The sequence below is a fragment of the Lithobates pipiens genome, unplaced genomic scaffold, assembly GCF_037356315.1.
Source record: "Lithobates pipiens isolate NorthernLeopardFrog02 unplaced genomic scaffold, aLitPip1_a1.2 Scaffold_28, whole genome shotgun sequence".
NCBI lineage: Eukaryota > Metazoa > Chordata > Amphibia > Anura > Ranidae > Lithobates > Lithobates pipiens.
In genome coordinates, this window is record NW_027507789.1 from 63448075 (window position 1) to 63454412 (window position 6338).

Consider the following 6338-nt stretch of genomic DNA (forward strand, 5'->3'; position numbering starts at 1 on the left):
GCCTCCTACACAGCTGTTTCAGTTAATGACTGTGGTTTATCTCACACAAGAAATTGATGATCATTAGCACCAGTTTGGTATAACCGGTTAATCCTACACCTGATTCTAGTCCTCCAAATACCTGAATTGACACCAGTTTGAAGCCAAAGGGTAGTCACACCAAATATTGATTTGATTTAGCCTTTTCTTCTGCTGCTCACTTTGCATTTTGTAAATTTAGAATAAACAATTAAAATCTATTTTTAAAATAATTTCTATTTCCATATGGTGGATGAGGAGTTTGCTTTTTAAAAGTGCTCAGAAGATGTTGCAGGTATTATTTTCTAAAGGACCCTAAATCTAAGGCTTCAAATTTTTTTTTTTAACTCTATCCTCTTCTGTTCTCAAACATGGGTGGCTGAGAAGACCATGCAATCCACCAAGTCCTGTATAAATCCTTTAACCACTTCAATACAAGGCACTTTCGCACCTTCCTGCCCAGGCCAATTTTCAGCTTTCAGTGCTGTCACTTTTTAAATGGCAATTGTGCAGTCATGCTACACTTTACCCAAACTAAATTTTTATAATTTTGTGCCCACAAATAGAGCTTTCTTTTGGTGGTATTTGATGACCTCTGTGGTTTTTATTTTTTGCTCAACAAATAAAACAAAAACAAATTTTGAATAAAGTTTTTCTTTATTTTAGTTATAAGATTTTGTAAATAAGTAAATTTTCTCCTTCACTGATGAGGTGGCACTGATGGGAACACATAGGTGGCACTGAAGGCTGTACTGATGGGTACTTATGGGTGGCACTGAAAGGCAGCATTGATAGGCGCTGATAGATTTCACTGATGGGCATCACTGGTGGCACTGGCAGGCATTTTTCATTAGCACTGATTAGCATTTCCCTGGTCCAGTGTGGTGGCCATCCCTGGTGGTCCTGGGCGGGCATCTGGGGGGGGGCAGGGGGGCTGCGCTGATAAGCAATCGGCACACACCCCTCTGTCAGCAGAGCAGCCAATTGGCTCTCCTCTACTCGCGTCTGTCAGACTCTTTACCTAGATCGGAGTTGCGGTGTGTCAGACTGACGCCGCAACAATGATTGCCGCGGTGCAAGCCCCAGCTGCTTTTATCCTGAACATGTCATATGACGTCTGGTCAGGATAACACAACCACTTTGCCAATGTCATGTTGCTATATGGTGGGCATCAAGTGGTTAAATCTACCTGCGGCATGTTGTATTATTGAACACAGTAAAGAATCGGTCACCAGTTTACTATATCAATGTAGCCTAAGACCCTATTCACACTGAGGCAGTTTTCAGGCATATGTGCACATTATTGTTCCTGCAATGCAGAATAATTTACTAACTTTTTCATGAAATGCAGGTGTTCTTTAAAGCGTTTGTAAACCTCAGACATGAAATATGAACAAAGCATATCCCTCTATAGTATATACGTATCTCAATTAGGAACACTATGTCTCACTTCTGTCTGCTTCTTCATTCTTCTGCTCTCAGCATGAATCACTTTTCACATGTTTTTCTGACTCCAAGAGAAGAAAGGTGTCCTGAGGGAGTTCCAGGTGTTTGACAGCCTCAGCCCTGTTCCTGTGTGCTGTGAAAAGGTGGGGTGTCAGTTCCCTCCAATCAGCTGTCAAAGCTCTCTCCACTGAGCTCTGCAGATAGTAATTTCAGCTCCCCCACCCCTACCTTTTTTCTGAATGATCAAGCAAGCTTTATAAAATCTGGGCTTTGAACAGATGGAGAAGACTGCAGCTAAAAGGGTGCAACTCGTGTAAGAGAATTGGTTTCATCAGCTTTCTATGGGGGCACCAGAGCAGAGTCACAGCACCCTGTGTCCATTCAGACATGGAGCCCCGACCCGGCCCCACCCCCTCTTCCCTGAGTGGCTAACTGTCTGACAGCCGCAGGATCCAATGGCGCCACTGCTGTGTCTTAGCCAATCAGGAGGAGGGCCCGGCTGGCTAAGACACTCATGGACATTGTCGGAGAGAGATGGGGCTCAGGTAAGTAATTAGGGGTGTGCTGGGGAGGCTGCTACACACAGAAGGTTTTTTTTTTTTTTATCTTCATGCATAGAATGTCTTTACAACTCCTTAAGACCCCTTTCACACTGCCGGCATTTTTCAGGCGATACAGCGCTAAAAATACATCCTGAAAAAAAGCAGCTCCATTCACTCCAGTGTGAAAGTCCTCGGGCTTTCACACTGACGCGGTGCGCTGGCAGGGTGTCAGAAAAAGTCCTGCCAGAGGCTTCTTTGAAGCGGTGAACTCTGCGCTGCTCCCCATTTAATCACTTTTCGGCTGAATATCGACGGTAAAGTGGCGCTAAAGACAGCGCCACTTTAACGCCGACCCCCTGAGGCGGCTTAGTGTGAAAGGGCTCTTAAGGTATTTCACCTTAATGCATTCTATAGCAGTGACAGGCCCTGCCCTAGGACCACCCCCTCTAATGTGTTTTGCCCAATCAGGTCTTGGTGAAGCACCAGGAAAGCAAAAAAAAGAGACAAATATGTGCTGCTAGGGAGAAGGAAGGGTATGTTAATCAACCCTTTTAGTTTTCCCTGGTAGATGACTGGTTCACTTTAAAGACAAGTGTATTTTTTAGTAAAAGTACACAAATCCCCCCTTTATGCACACAGAATAAAATTAAAGGCTTTTTATTAACCACTTGCTTACTGGGCACTTAAACCCCCCTCAGTCCCAGACCAATTTTCAGCTTTCAGCGCTGATGCACTTTGAATGACAATTGCGCGGGCATACAACACTGTACCCAAATGAAATTTTTATCATTTCCCACAAATAGAGCTTTCTTTTGGTGGTATTTAATTACAGCTGGGAGTTTTATTTTTTGCTAAACAAACAAAAAAAGATGCAAAAAATAAATAAAAAATCATGTTTAATAGTTTGTTATAAAATTTTGCAAACAGGTCATTTTTCTCCTTCATTGAAGTGCGCTGATGAGGCGGCACTGATAGGCTGCACTGGTGGGCACTGATAGGCTGCACTGGTGGGCACTGATAGGCTGCACTGATAGGCATAGTTAAGGCGGCACTAATAGGCATAGATTGGGTGGCACTAAGGGGCACTGATGGGCACTGGTAGATGACACTGATGGGCACGGATATGTGGCACTGGGGTGCAGCACCTTTGTTGAGGCAGATTGTGGGCACTGCTGGGTGGCACTGACGGGGGGGCACTTATTTTTAATTTAGTGATGAGGGGGCAGGTGGGCACTGGCAGGGGGCAGGTGGGCACTGGCAGGGCTGGCCGTGATCAGGACTGATGTCCCGATCATGGCCGCCGGTGATCGGCTCTTTTTTTTTTTTTTCTCCTCGCGCTGTCAGTAATAGCCGATTACCGGTTCCGTTGTATCACATGATCAGCTGTCATTGGCTGACGGCTGATCACGTGATAAGGGGTCGGGATCGACCCCTTGCTCGGATCGGTGATCAGGCGAGTCTCATAGACTCGCCGATCACAGAGTGCGCCGCGCGCGCCCCTCAGGGGGCGCGCAGGCCGCTCGTGCACGGGACAACGTCAATAGACGTAGTCCCGGCAAAGGAGATCCGCGCTGTAGCCGTCATTCGGCTATAGCGTGGGTCTCAAGTGGTTAAACCTATGCCCTTTTTAGGGGGGGAGTAAAGAATGTGGCAATGTAACAGTGGGTGGGATTCATGTGCTATGTAAAGATGGCTGCAACCACATATATCTATCCCTGGTAGAGGTGGGGATCCTATCGATGCTCTTCAGAAAGGACATTTACCTATAAGAAGATTGCAGCTCAAGGCATGCTGTCCTTTTCCATCTCGGCAGCTTTAAGAACGCTCCAAAATTGCTGCAAAGAAGTGCTTTCACACTGAGATCCCTTTCACACTGGGGCGTTTTTCAGGAGCTTTAGCTTTAAAAAAAAAAAGTGCCTGAAAGAAGCAGCAACTGCAATCCCAATGTGAAAGCCCGAGTGCTTTCACACTGAGGCGCTGCGCTGGCAGGGCGTCAAAAAAAAGTCCTACAAGCAGCTTCTTTGCAGCACTTTTGGAGCGGTGAATACACTGCTCCTAAAGCGCCCCTTTCCATTGAAATCAATGAAAAGCGCCTAAAAAGCGCTTTTGGCAGCGGTGCTTTGTGGGCACTTTTAACCCTTTATTTGGCCACTAGCAGGGGTTAAAAGCACCCCACTAGCGCTCGAAAAACGCTGGTAAAGCGACGCTAGTTTAAGCGTTCAAGCGTTTTCAGGCGCTGGCAGAGTGAAAGGGCTCTTAAAGCACTTGGGCTTTCACATTGGGATTGCAGATGAGGCTTCTTTCAAGCGCTTTACAAGCGCTTTTTTTTAACGCTAAAGCGCCTGAAAAAATGCCCCAGTTTGAAAGGGGTCGAAGTCTGATTGCTAGTGCCAACAATTAGGGTATTGTTTATTTTGCACTCCTATCTTGTGTATTCATTTTAAAGCTCTGTGGTGAATATCACTGTTATAAGAAGCATACTATATTTGGATTGTATCCTAGATTAGAAGACTTTATACCAATTTATGAATCTACAGTGCAATTACTAGTTTTGTTTACTCCGGGCTCTCACCTGATACGTCACAGCACCGTTATATAGGATTTTTTTGTACTTCCCATAAAATCTTTTTCTTGGATTATAGAAGGACGCAGGAAGTCTTTAATCCTTGTTTATACTGCTGCCTCCAGGAGGTTTGAACACTGGCAGTCAAACAAAAAATAAATAAATATTGTAGGCCAGTCCAGGGTAGGGTTGCCGCCTGTCCGGGATTCACCTGGACAGTTCGGGTTTGGAACCATTCATACAGGTTTCAGACTGCCTGAAACCCGGACACATTATTCAGACTGGACTATGGCCTCCCAGCAAGGTTGCTGGCTGCAGTTGTCTAAGCTGAGAGTGTCTCTTACACTCTTTTTCACACTGCCCAAAGCCAGCACTAACAGTTCCCCCCACATACAGACGGGAGAGGAAAAAGGGCTTGATCTGCTCCTTTTCCTCCCTCCCCTACCTCTCTGTGTTTGCTCACACTCCAATCCCCAGTGCTGTGCCTCAGAAAAGGGAAGTGGGAGGCTGGAAATTTGAAGTCCAGCAGCCTCAGATACATCTGGATGAGAGGTGCTGACTGCCAAGGGGTGAGTGAGATCACCATCCATCCCTGTCTGTGACTGAAGTCTCCCCCTTCTATCTTCTGCCTCTGAGTGAGTACACTAAGGTAAATCAGGGTTCTCAGAGCACCCCTTATAACACAGTTCCCCCTTTACACCAGAGGCCACAGCGTTCCCCCTTACATCAGAGTTCTCACTGTGCATCATAGTACTCAGTGTTCCCCTTAAATCAGGGTTCCCAGAGCATCCCTTATGTTAGAGTCCCCAGAGTTCTCCCTTACATCAGAGTCTACAGAGTCCCAACTTACAGTGTAAGGGAACTCTGCGAGTTCAGATGTAAAAGTGGAACTCTGCGGATTCAGATGCAAAAGCGTAACTCTGTGGACTCTGATGTAAAAGGGGACTCGTGATTAACTTCATATGATTAGAAATGTTATTTAATTGCAAAATAAATGTATAGTTTATAGTAAAAAAGAAATTGCTCCGCTAAAAAATGTGCGCCGCTAAAGTGTTCGGGTTTGACTTGAAGAAAAGGTGGCAACCCTAGTCCAGGGTAACCCCTACTACTACCAGCATTCCTCCTCAATTTAGTAGCAAAGCAGCCATAAAAGCATGACCATAAATCTTCATTACATTGAGTACAAAAATCTATTTCTCATCCATTGAGGGATACTGGAAGTCTTTCACCTTTTTGGGTCATCCAAAACAGCCCAGCAGAGTGGTGGGCAACGTGGCAAACGAGGTCTGAGAACTAAGGAATACATGCATTTTTCAAAGGGCAGCCCGAAGGACCTTATGCCTGATGCTTGCATAAGATAAGGCCGCAATGTACACTGGTAGAAGCGTAGAACCTGAAAGAAGAAGGGGGGGGGGAGGGGGGGGGGTGATATTTGATCCCCTGCTGATTTTGTACGTTTGCCCACTGACAAAGAAATGATCAGTCTATAATTTTAATGGTAGGTTAATGTTAATAGTGAGAGAATAACAACAACTTTAAAAATCCAGAAAAACGAATTTCAAAAAAGTTATAAATTAATATGCATTTGAATGAGTGAAAAAAGTATTTGACCCCTTCACAAAACAAGACTTTGTACTTGGTGACAAAACCCTTGTTGGCAATCAGAGGTCAGACTTTTTTTTTGTAGTTGGCCACCAGGTTTGCACACGTCTCAGGAGGGATTTTGTCCCACTTCTCTTTGCAGATCCTCTCCAAGTCATTAAGGTTTG